General features: G+C 34.1%; 1 pseudogene; it reads right to left on the bottom strand.

The window, feature by feature from the left end:
- Window positions 1-371: 371 nt before the first annotated feature.
- On the bottom strand, window positions 372-11,836 carry LOC128237672 (copine-9-like; annotated as a pseudogene).
- Between the last annotated feature and the right edge of the window lie 93 nt (window positions 11,837-11,929).

The raw sequence follows: 11,929 nt of genomic DNA, 5'->3' as shown, positions 1-11,929 counted from the left end.
AGTGAACAAGACACAATGACATGGATACATGACATATATACATAAATATAAATCAAACTGGTTGTAAAGAACGTTATTGGGAATGTAAAGAATCAATGTCCATAGTGAAACAATACCAAGAATCAAAGTCCATAGTGAAACAATGCCACATTGTATTACATACATATACATATACATAAATGATATTATGTATGACAGTAACAAATCAATTGCATTTTGTAAATAAAAATGAATTGACATGCCCTCGCGTCTTTTACAGACATTATCTTAAAAAGAACGTTGAACGTCAAGACCATTTCAATATGTTTCCCGTGCTACATTGTGCCGCTTTTAAAAGTAATAAACATTTTGGTCATAGACAGAGCCGGGAACTAGCATACTGTAAAGTCTATGGCGACGTATAGGTTAAGTGTCATCCCTCCTGTGACATAATCCAACAGCGAGTAGTCACAATCTACCCTGAAACGAGCCATTTAGGGTTGAAAAGGGATTATAAAATACAAAAGGTAGATCTTGAGATAAAATGCATTAACAAGCACGATGACTGTTTCGTTATAACTTAAATTTTATAGGGCTTCACGTCCTATGTATTTCTTTCTTTGACACTGGCAATGAAACAAAATGTGTTTGAAAAAGTGTTGCCCTATATTCAAGGGAGGCCAATGTCTCTTCATTATATTTAAAAGGCATATATTTTTACTTTGTGTTACCTCACTTGAAAGAAGCGCATGTACCCGTTTTTGTGATTTTAATACTGTTTGTCTTGTTTCCTTCATTCTTCGGCGCAAGAGGTAGTTCTTTGTAATGGCCTTCCCTGAAATAAAAACAAAAAAATGATCACAACCATTTATTCGTCTTTGAAGTTATTCGTATTTTGTGTGGATACTAAAATAATTCTTACCAAAGAAAACGAGAAAAAAAACATGATTTATATCAAACCTTTACAATACAACATTTTAAATAATCGTATATAAGTATTTAATTGCGATATCCTTACGGCATATCTGAAATATGAAACGGAACATTTTATTTTAAAATATGTTGTAAAATGTCTGACGCTGTGGGTCATTACCTCTTTAAATATTGCAAGCTTAGTCGTTTTGTATTGATCCGAAAATAACTGCCTTTTCATAAAGCAAAATAAGTCTTTAATGCCCTCAATATTTGAGTACTAATTTACTCGATATTTGATTGGTAAGCGAATATAAAGTTGTTATAAGTTAGGTCTGTTGAAACATATTGCTATTTATTAAGTTCCTTCTTCTACAAACATGTCATCTTGTTTCAATGATTATGTTGTTAACAACACATTGTAATTATAAAATCAATTTAGAAACAATAGTTTTCAAAACGGTTTGCGCATTATCATATTACCAAAATTAGTGACTGGACGTCTTGCACTCCACAAAAGCTACGTATTACGTGCGAAAAACCGAGTTAGTTAAGGTTAGATACGATTTGGAGTCAATATTTTGTATTGAAATGCATGCTGTCAGATTAATTTTTGCCTATGCATGCAGGAAGCTTGTAGCTATTGCAGGAGTCTGTAAGAAGTAATAAACGAGTAAAGACGTTTGAAACGGGCAGTGTGATTTTACATTTAGTTCGAGCCGTACAGACAATATACAATTTTGGACAGACATTATTGGCTTTCAGAGAAACCTTCTATTTTTGTTAGCAATTTCATATTCTGTTCCATGGAAGTTCATTCCAGAAAATATGTTCTCCTGATTGATTGTATTTCTTCATTTTTACACGGAATTGTGTTGCCTATCTTTAAGATTAAGTACCGCGTGTTTTAATGCTTTACTACAATGTTGAGAAAAAAACTTAAAGAACTAAGAGTTGATAGATTGTCCGTCAAATATCCGTTCGGTTATAACAAAACTTGTTATGTAAATATATTTATACTGCCGATTAAATTATCGACGATTTGGAAATCCATTTGCGATTGTCAGCTGCTTTTCTAAATATTTAAGCCTAGCTTATAAACATGCAGTTTGTAAGGTTCGCATCCCAGATGCCGCTTGATCATTATATTTAGCTTTATGTAGAAGGATAGCAAATTCGTTTAAGCTGCCTTGTAATTTAGCTCATACTATGTAGGTCACAACTTTAAGCTGCTCATTTCAAGTACACAAATGACAATATCCTTACAACTTAATATTCTCATACCAGGCTTGTATTTCGTGTAATGGGAATGAAAAAAAGTCTTTGCAAAAATGATGCCCTATGATCGAGGCAGAAGCGGCATATCCGGTCACGTGCATGCATACTTATAGTTGTCCATATGGACTTGCATTTATTTGGTTTCAATCATTCATCTAACCTACTTTTGTATAGAATTAAGATCTCTAAGCGTCACTACCCGTCGGCCCAACATTTTATAATCACCAGTTCCACTGAAATGATAAAAACACTAGGTACAGTCATTCAAAGAATACTTTCATAAAGAATTTATTCCGGGAAGTTCTCAATGAATGAGCTATCAAAACAGAAGAGAACACATCATTATGATTATTTAACTTAAGCATATATGTATGTTAGCTCATGGTAATAAAGATAACAACATATAGTACATGTATGAAATAAAATATTAACGATCGTGATATATTGAGCAATATTCAGAGTAGTGTAAACAGTAATGGTTGTGAGAATGATTACGATGTATCTGATACATTAAAGGTTCATATGTTTAAAGTATTGATCAAAAACAATAAAAATTAAACAATGCCATTACTTTGTTAAAAGCCGTGTAAATTCTTTTAATTTGTGTATCATTTATTGTAGATTTGATTTAAACGAAAAACCAGATTAGGTCGCTAATTCATGTTGTAAATAACTCCATTGATTCACTGTTCAATGCTTTTGTACTTGTAGTGTGGTTAGATTAATAAATGCAAAACAATGGCCAGGAAGTTTATATCCAAAGTTTATATCCTGATAATGTGACTATGTATCATGTTTTTTATCATGTTTTGCAGCCTTTATTCAAAATATATATTTAAATATTAACATAATTCTTGAATTTGATGCACCGTATAGTAGTGTTGTTATCATTTTCTTGTGCAAAATTGTAACATGGCCTTTACGCATTTCTTCTATGACCAATCGTGAAAAATACGATTTCTTTTTCATTTGGGTAATCGATACATGATGGCTATTACAGTTTACAGAACCTACAGTATACCTTAAACAACATACTTTACTTGATATGAGCTTTGTCCAATGACTTGTATTATACAAACGAAAAGGCATGCGCTTTCATCTTATAAAATACCAAAATTAAACTTCAGGGTGTTATGACTCTTATAGTGCCAAAGAAAACGACATATCGACACTTCGACAATTACAACCTCATAGAAATTAATAGTAAAGAAAAACATTAAAAGGAAAACCAGTGTGCATTGATCAGGGGAAAGTAATGCTATATTTTATATGTTTTCTTTACCTGACAATGGGTAAGAGTTTAACATCTTGGTCATCTAAGATATTTTACATACACTAACTGTTTATCATTTAACATTACCAATGGAGTAAGACAATGACGACACATGCAAATTGACACTTAAGATGTCTCCAACTTTAAGGCCATCATTCGACCTTGGTCTTGTTAAGGGGATCATAAACGTTTTAGGAGCGTGATGGGTGAATAATTCCTTCGGCGTCGGGATAGAACCTGGCGGACTATTACAAAAACGACAAAATAAAGTGTGTTTCTAACCTGTGGTGCCCGACTGCAAGCTCAAGCTGACGATCCCAATCTCTATTACACAAACGCTGTAAACCTATCTCGAAAGGACGCCATCTGACATGGAACATACACTATCCGGTAAATGACAGACACAAATAAATGAGTTTAAATCCCTAGCATGTATCCGGAATTAAGCACTTCAATTTGATACCAATATCACACACGATTATGAGACAATAAACGACCTTACATTGTATTGTTTTTGGGACAAATCTGGGCCGATATGCAGAAAACATTTTCTTAATTTACGTTTCTCTCTCAACTATGATATAGGAATTTATTCATATCTAAACTATTTTACTTTTCTTCAAAACACTTGTACTTTTCTTTCAAAACTGACTATAAACGTTTTAAGAAATCGACATAGGCGAATACTTTTTTAGAATATCTAATGAATACTACCACAGTACAAACCGCTCATTAGTACATCCACCGATCTTCTATCGTATTTCACTTAAAACAAAGTATGCCTCAACATGCAATGCAATCTAATATTCGGACACATTTAAATTAACAGAAAACCTGGGATGTTGTGTCTTCTTGTCCGTCTCCGTGCGGTAGATTGGATGGAACGTCACATTATCGATACTGCGAGATATCTCAAGGTACACGTCGGGCTGTAACACGTGGGAACAGACTTGATATATTTATTCATCTTCATAAAATACGAAAAAAGCACCGCGTACGGTGCCAACATTCATATGTTTGTTTTTAAAAACCAAGGAAAATATTACCAAGAGTGATGGGCATTGCTTGATATATGTGACATTATCAGAGGAAATGAGTTTTGAGCTGCTTAAACTGGCATTTACATGTTACATGAGGCATGATGCCTTAGACGTAAGCAGTCGTAGCTTTTTCTAAATATGTTGTTTATAGTAACTTTTATTAAATGTTATAGTATGCCCGTCAATGTCGTTTTTTATCGTTTTTATATCGTCAATGTGAACATAATTGCAGGACGACGGCAAGATGTTGACCATACTTCATCTTTATTATTCAAAGAATGAGCAGTTCAAACATCTTTTTAAACAGTCATAAGGGCACAGAACATAAACCAAACGAAAGTGAAGGAGGACCTTTTTGCCTAATAGCTTGCATTTCTTGTCCGGTTTGTGTGCTCCGACATGGAGCGACACCTTATCACGATTTTCACGCATGCGCTCAGACGTAATGCTTAAAAGCCCTCCACATCGCGCGCTTCCTGAAATACACAGAGAAATCGGTCTACTCATTATAGACTTATCATTTATCTAAAGTATCATTCTGTGAGATCAGTTTTCATTCGTCGTCAATGTAAATCATGCACAGAATATAAAGTATTGGCTCCTTGTCACGCTGACAATAACTGAGTCGATTTTCCGCAGATAGATTTATACTTGATTCCAACAACGTTTAATCAATAAGGTATCATATATGATCACTCAAGTAATTGTTGTAATTTAGGAATGGTCGAAACCGGCTGGCTCGAACTCCGCGGGACCGGCGAAATATCGCGCGTCTCGGAAATTTCTATGTTTACCCTGACTCAAAAGAAATCGGTCCGGAACATCCAGCTCGAGACAACGATGAAATCAAGCCAAGAAAGTTCGAGTGTATACTTTAATTCAATCGGTTATTGCAATGCGCGATTTTGAATATATAATTATATGTATTTTGTTTGTGAATAATACTATTTTGCATCGTAACTTCGTATGAATATAATAAATTTACTTTATGAATACTGTTTAATTTGTAAACAATTTATTGATTAAAGGTCATATTTACCTACATGTAAACATTTGATATATTTCCAAATTATTGCTGTTGATGTTTTTAAGTTATGCTTCACACTCAAACGAATCCAAATGTATGGGCATTGTTAACATTCTTGGAAATTGTTGAATAGCTAATGTTAATAGAAAAGTCCTTCTTTTATCTATGTTCTTCTATGTTTCTTGTTTATGATTTTATGTTCTATGTCTTTGGCGTTTACCCAGTGCCATTAAACCGGGTTTGTATTTAAACTGAGCTTGTTTCTGCAACTTTTGCAACGAAGTATTGCAATTAAACTCATACAAAGACCGATTAATGGAAAAAAGCTGTTGTTGTTGTTTTAAAAAAAATAATATTATATTGTATAAATTGAGTCCAAGTACGTCATATTGTTTGTTTGATCACTAAGGTAAATAATTAAATCTGTAAAGATGCTTAATATATAACCTAGTATTGGCATATAATTTCCAATTTCGTAGTGTATTATAGTCCAAACAATATAACATAACGGATACGTTACGTCAGGTATATTAGTTTGTGTTATTTTACGTTTATTAAATATATGTCTTCAAATCAAGTCTCCGCCCAACAAGCCATTGATACACGACTGTAAAACCAAATCGGAAACAGCGAGGTGCACAGAAAGTTGGAGAAAACTTGACGTCATTGTTAATTCGCTAGTGCACCGGCATTGACATTGTTGGAAGATATCTGTTAAGAACTCTGACAAAATCTTCCTTCATACAATTACCTCAACTCCTTAACATTCCAAAACACTAAATAAACGATATTTACTTTATCCTTGCAAAAAACTTTACCAAAAACATAAAGATGTTTTCAAAAGTTGAACAACATATGTTTCTCTTACTTTTGTATTGTGGAAGAGACCTAACGGATATGTGATGCTTTTGTTTATTCAGTGATTAAGTTATAAAATGTTTATATCATCACATATTATTCAAATCGAAATATATCGGTGTACCTAATATTTTTTTTTAATAAATCGGTAACACACATATTCTCGTCACAAATGCAGCTTAGTTGGTAAAATCTTAAGCCAACGTCGGACAAGTAAAATAAAACATTGCTCTGCCCTGCAAATATCGCACGCATTTTACTTTGTTTTTAGTTACGCTGTGTTGTTTTGTTTGGAAAAATCAAAGTTTTGTTCGTTATAGTACAAGATAACAGCGTATGTCTTTTAGTTTCTTTTTATAATTCGTAATTGGAACATATGTTCTGTTCATGTTCACACAAAATAAAATTTGACCTCAACTTATCGAACATTGGGTTGAAACAAAGTTAGCAAAACATCTTCACGTAAGAAATCAAATGCATTTTACTGGTAGCAGCATTTATTATTATATAGTATTACATCATGTTTTCTCTTTGCAAACCCAACAAAATGAGATCAAAAGGTCAATCAAATCAAAACAAAATTTAGGAACTTAATAACATAATAACATCGCTATCATTTTTATCCGCCTAAACTAACAGTAAGTAACTATCTATGTATCTTCTCTTAAAGAGGATGATCAAGTTATTTTGAACAGTTCCGCTTGTGCATGAACAGCCGGAGGCAAAAGTGGAAGTCAAGATTGCCCTAAAGATGGTGTCTGTCTTCAAACCCCTGACAACAAATATCGCATACAAGCTTGTGTGCAATACATGCGCACATGCTTTTTTCCAGCTCCCATTCAATGAAAATGCGAGAGTCACATTGTGCAAAGTCGACCTCCGTTCTCGTCCCAAAAGGTTATTTTGAGCAGTTCCACTTGTGCATGAACAGCCGGAGGCAATACTTGGAGTCTAGATTGTCATATAGATGATATTCTTCAAACCCCTGACAATTAATGTCGCACACAAACTGGCGCTCCACATGTATATTGCGCACATGCTTTTTCCAGCTCCCATTCAATGAAAAAGCGAGAGTCAAATTTATCACAGTCGACCTCTTTTTATACCGATTATACATGAAACAGATGAATAAGTCACATGCGCCGGCCGACATTGCGGAAAGTTTGTTTTCTACTTTGTCAAAACAATGGTCACGTGAATAGCAGACGTAGATATATACCAGAATTATTGATATTTTATTTGTAATATTGTTTATGTTTTTTCAATGAACTTTATATGCTTAAGTAAATACACATTATGTTCTTTTCCAGTCGATCTAATCAGCACTACTGGGAATGCATATACTATGAAAATGTAGTGTAACAGGTATTTGTTATCATTTCAGTGGAACTGGTCATTATGAAATGCCGGGCCGATGTGAGGCAATACTCCTAGTAAACGAAGGTAGGTTGTGAAAACAGCAGATTTATAATTTAAACTGACAAATTATATTCCATTTATTTGTTTATTGTAATGTAAGCCACTTTTTGTGATATATGGTATTCAGTGGCGGATCCAGGGTTTGTCGTTAAAGGGGGGGGGGCTAACTTAGTGGCGTGATCTTTTGCCTTGCGCCCCTCCCTGATAATCAAAATTGATTTGGTTTAAACTTTTGGAAGGGAGATTGGGGTATTCAACTATGATATCAATAACATTTTCTAGTCCAATATGGTACATTTTCGAGGTTTTTTATACGATTTCTGAAATATTCAAATCAAAAGCATTTCAATATATATGGCGATTTTTGTAGGAGGAGAGCACACTGTGTGCGCCCTTCCCACCCTGGATCCGCTTGTGGTATGTAACCGGATATGCCTTTGTTTAACATTATTTGTGTACTTGAAATGAGCAGCTTGAACGTTGGATATCAATTACAACGCGGCGTAAAACAATTCGTTAGTGCGCAAAACAAATGGCACTGATAAAATCAGAATTATGATATAAACACATGTAATTAAACATAACAGTCAGTTTCTTGAAGACATATCTGCTTTATCCGGAAACTATTGGACTTCTTGATATTTGCAAGAACCCGTTAAAATGTATTTGTCATCATAGACATTGAAACAATTAGCCCTGTGGGCAAATGGATAAGGCATCGGTATCCTATATTAAATATCTGTGTCAATAACTTAAATATGAATGTTACAAAGAATGTGATTTAGACCTAACTATATACCTTCGCATGTAAACTCATGCACAGACCTATTTATGGAAAAGTGATTTGCTTGAATGAAATAAAATAGTTTATTGTATAACTTGAGTCAGCGTACATCATATTGTTTGTTTGATCCTTAAAAAGGAAATAAATTATTAAATCTGTAAAGATGCTCAATATATAATCTCACATTTACGTAATGTATTATAGTCCAAACAATATAACGTAACAGAAATGTTACGTCAGGTATATAAGTTTGTGTTTTATGTTTATCAATTATATGCTTCCCTTTTTACCTAAATAGGTAAACTTCTGGCTGGATGTACGATGTCGGTACGTACATTTAAAGCCGGGCATTGATTTAACATTTAGAAAGAATAGTTCTCTCCAATTAAAGGATATGAATGTTCTTAAATACATTGAACCCATAACAGATCATATATTTTTGTTTATTTAAGATTTTACAACATGAAAAAAATATTAATGTCTTCACAAAATATAAAGTAAAAATGAAATAATTTCTTTTCCCAATTATGATTCTCCCGTCTTTTCTAAACTTTAAAATTTAGTCATATCATAAGTATCATCATCATTGTCGTGCCAGGTTTGTCAATGCTTTGTCATTTAGGCTTTTATTATTTTTGGACAGGCCATGATGCGGTATTATCCTCATTCATAGGAAAGGAGTCAGGTACGTGATTCGTCTGATTCGTCTGAAACAATGTATAAATGAAACCTCAGTACATTGCATGTGCATATATGTACTTTTTTCAATATTGCCAGGATAACTGGCAGTATTACCACAGGAATAGCAACTACAAGTATCCAACCGTAATCAATTGTGTCTGCGTTTGGTTTTACAACATCCTATGTCTCGGATCCTTGTATATCGTCCATACAAATGAATGAATTTTCATTAGAACAATTTTCTGTCTCAAGATAAATGATTCCATTGGATGTTGTGATTAATAAACATGGCCAAGTATCAAGCATTACTGAATAATTTAAAGACACTGTGATTCCTGAATTAAACGGTATAAGGCTTCCATTGTTGAGCCAACATTTTAGGAAATGTTCAAGGAATGTACTGTTTTCTTCGTTCAAACAAAACTCTCCTAGCCTAGGTAGACATTTGTTACTCAAGGTTGACTACCTTGGTACATAGATCCTTAAAGAAATTCCCACAGGTAACCTCAATAGCATAGTATGGGTTGGAACGGCTTGCCATTTCCATATATGCAGTCCGCTGTGATGATCTTTCAAGATCCCTCAATTGCTAAATGGACAGAGTCACTCTCATTCGGTGTATGGCCACGCTGCATGTACGTGTGGCATACAGTGTTAAAGTCGATTAATATAATACTGTACCAGAGCAGGGTCACGATTACGATTTTGTCCAATCCAATTTCCTGACACATTAGTGAACACCGGATGATTACCTTTAGACAGAAGTATTACCTGCTTCAGATTAAAACAAGCTACACGGAAAGATTCGTGCCACTGCTTATGCTTGGAATTTCGAGCTAATATTTTGTTATGATTATGACGGTCAAATTCATCTTCAAGTATTATGAGTATATTCCCTGAGCACACACTGCTGTATTGAAAGCAAAAGCCACATATGTCTTTAAGTGATTTGTTAAAGGCAATGTTATACTGAGTATTGACAATATGCCTATATTGATTTCTTAACAGAACAAAAAATGATCAAAGCACACTGTTCTTAATTCAGAGTGTACATTTTGGCGAAATTGAGTTTTTTATCCAAGTATTATTTGGACGTAGATAGGCTACAGTAGTGTGATTCAACAAGGGGTCAACTTTTAATATTCATTGTGTTCTTTCAAGCGTGCACTTAAAACACACTATTTCAAACAGGCGTATGAGTAGCATTTTTACCAGGAATGATCTATGACAGTGATTCACGAAGACTGTGTGACCATTATGTGATTTTAAACATAATTTTACAACCTGTTTTAATACCATGATCTTTTAGTACAGTTACATATCCTATGTAAACTGTTTTAGACTATTGATACAATATATAAATGCAATTTAGATGTCGGGCGTAAATTATATTAATATCATTTTTATTTTTTTTCAAAGTTTTGCTAGACTATTTTTTTTATCGTATGATATTGATATTTATTGTTTTTAATTCAGACGACCAGTTAAATACCACATTTCATTTTATTGTGTTTCATATTTTTAGTATGTTGTACATTTATTGTTCAAAAGCTCTCTAGTATTTTAACGATATTGCTTGTAGTTAGCTATCAGATTATATCGTTGTAAAGCGCCTTTGAAAGTGTATATGAAAAGGGCGCTATATAAGTTTGGTAAATAATAATAATAATAATAATAATAATAATAATAATAATAATAATAATAATAATAATAATATGTTTCTTAACATTTAACATGACCAATTGTGGAGTACAAGCCCTGTTTCAGCGTTTCTTTCATTTATAATGACACGTAATGTGGATCAAAGGTGGAGGTCTGTGCATAACTTTTGCAAAAGAGGTAACATGAATGTCAAGTGTGTCAATGGAAAATTGTTGGTAGGCGCCAATCTTTTCTCCATCAATCGTAAACATATACTTTCATGGTGTTTTTTTACCTCTCGTGTCTCAAAAAAATTGCAGACCCAAAACATTCATGACAATTATTCTCTTTCTGATCTGTTTTGATTTAAGTAGGGCACTGCTTTGAACATATCTGTCTACAACCAACTTTAAGCAATATTGCTAGTTTGGTCTTATTTAAGACCAGTTTTACATTTCTTGCCGACTGTCGTAACCTTCTTTGTCTTTTACAGCTTCGTTTTGCCTTTTGGTCGATTAGATGGCCAGCCTGCTGTACAACACCAGATTGTTCGCCACAGCCTTTGACAGACTATAGGCAAATCGATAGACCAGTCCGCATTGCCACACTAGACTTGTCGCCAGAATGAACAACATACTCGGAGCTAACCGAATGTCCAATCTGCTGTGCCACACCAGACTGCTTGCCAGAACCAACATCATACTCGAAGCCAACCAATCGAGCAACCAGCCTGCTGTGTAACACCAGACTGGATTAAAGAACCAACAGCATACTAGGAGCCATCCGACCGATCAGCTTGTTCTGTCACAACATTATTGTCGACACGACCAAAATCAGACTTAGGGCCATCAGACTGATTAAACTGCTGTGTCAAACTAGAATGGTCGCCAAAACCAACAACAGACTCAGGGCAAACTTACCGAACAGTCTGTTGTGTCACACATGACTCGTCGCCTCAACAAACAACAGTCTCAGGCCCAGCTGACCGATCAGGCTGTGTCGCTAAATGCAATATCAATTATCATAAATCATTGTTG

This window comes from Mya arenaria, chromosome 6 (assembly GCF_026914265.1).
Source record: "Mya arenaria isolate MELC-2E11 chromosome 6, ASM2691426v1".
NCBI lineage: Eukaryota > Metazoa > Mollusca > Bivalvia > Myida > Myidae > Mya > Mya arenaria.
This window is presented reverse-complemented; position numbering and strand designations above follow the sequence as displayed.